A 2,051-nucleotide genomic window follows, 5' to 3' on the forward strand; every position below is an offset into this window, starting at 1 on the left:
TCACACAGCTGGTGTACGCAAGAGCCCACAGTGGAACTTCGGTCTTGTTCTCTCCAGTAAACCACAGTGACTCCCCGTCCAGTGCTCACACCCTCCCCCGTGTGGTGCCTCTCTAAGAATTTAGAAGAGTTATTTCTGGAATGAGGTGAGCAATGCTTTCAGTCATTTCTATGAGGCTCCAGGAGAATATAAATACGGAATTAAGCAAGGTTAGGGTTGTGGTGGCAGTGGTGGAGGAGGGAAGAAAGAGGATTCAAACTACTGAACTGTGAAGAGATGACAGAGGAAAAGCAGGTCAGCAGGGAGAAGGAGGGGGTCAGGGAGGGGAAGAAAATAAACAGGGAGGCTGATAAAGACAGGTAGGGAGAGAGAGAGAATAAGGAAGCAGAGCTCAGAGAGAAAGAAAGAACTCGGATTTGAGAAAGTAAAACAGAAAGACCATCGGAGTGAGAGCGAAGGTTCTAACCTGTCTAATCTTTACACAAATGCAAAGTGCCTGCTCAGGACAATAGGCAACCAGAGGCTTCAAGTCTGGGAAACATAATAGAAGAATTAAAGAGACCAGGAGACAGGATCCCTCTCTGCTGTGAAAGGAGGATGACGACAGGACAGGGGCCACCACCCGGCCTCGCAGGGTCAGCTCAGGAGGCTGTGCCCAACTCCAGTTTCCCTCCTTCCCTGCCCTCTGCTCGAGCCGGGCAAGCAGGGCTCCTGTGAAATGGAGATCCCGGACCTGGGAACCTGAGCAAGCCCAGGTCTTAGCGGGTGAAAGTATTCCGGGAACAGCACCACCTCACTGGCAAGATTGGTTTCCAAGTAAAGAAAATTAAGCTGAGTTAAAAACAGCAGTTTTCTTTATTCCCTCTTCCCTTGCCTTTGACATGATCATGGTTTGTCGGTACAAGCCAACTGCTCTGGTACACACATGAATTTCCTTCAGCTCTTGGCCCGTGGGCTTCCCAGTGGCTCAGTGGTGAAGAATCCGCCTGCCAATGCAGGAGACGTGGGTTCAATCCCTAGTTTGGGAAGATCTCCTGGAGAAGGAAATGGCAACCCACTCCAGTATTCTTGCCTGGAGAATCCCATGGACAGAGGAGCCTGGCGGGCTTCAGTCCATGGGGTCACAAAAGTGTTGACTTAGCAACCAAGCAACAACAAGAACAAGAAGAATATCCAGCCCCAGCCCCCCAGGTCTCTTCACCTGGGCCCCAACAATCACCTCTATGCCTCCTGGCTGGCCTGGCCGCATGGACCCTTCAACCCCATTGCTCTGGCTCCTACTGTCTGCTCCCGCCAGCTGCTCTGCTGCACTGCCTCAACCCCACCTGGCCCCACTCCCTGCCTGGGCTGGTAAAGGCTTCAGACTGAGGGACACGGATTCACGGGAGGTCACCCTGTCAGAAGCTGGGGGAATTGTTTTGCACACAAAATAATTTGCTCCACTTACGCTTGGCACCAGCCTAATCCAAGAAGCAGAGATTTGTGGGGAGGGCAGGCTGGCAGAAGAAGACAGTTGCGGTGTATTTTTGGGTGAAGAAAGACACCATGCTAGGAACTGCCTTCTAGAAATTCTCTGGTTTTCACTCCCATTGGGCAGATGAGATAACTGAGGTCCAAGAAGAGGAACAACTTGCTCAAGATAATGATGGGCTGGACACACTTTCTGGGCTACTAATCCAGACCCACCCTTTCCTGCACACCAGCGTAGTTCCCAGGGGTCCAAGCTGAACCCCACTGGGTCCCTTTGAGAAGGGCTGTCAGGAAGGATCCCACTGGCAAGATGGAAGGGACACTGGGATGGGCCAAGCCACCTTCCTGGGGACCCCAAAGCTCCTTTGATCACCCTTGTACTAAGGATAAATTTGGTCCCATCAAATAGCTGTCCAGTGGCATGGGATGGAGGATGAACAGGAGTGAGAATTACAAATCCTTCTGATGATGTCCAACAGGGCAGGGACGGGCTAGAGCAGCTACCGGATGTTGCAGTAGTGGGCAGCTTTGTCCCAGCTTTGCTATTCATGCTGTGTGGCGTTGGGCAAGTCCTGTCCCTT

This window comes from Moschus berezovskii, chromosome 4 (genome assembly GCF_049115385.1).
Source record: "Moschus berezovskii isolate FMDL1 chromosome 4, NW_MosBer_1.0, whole genome shotgun sequence".
Lineage (NCBI taxonomy): Eukaryota > Metazoa > Chordata > Mammalia > Artiodactyla > Moschidae > Moschus > Moschus berezovskii.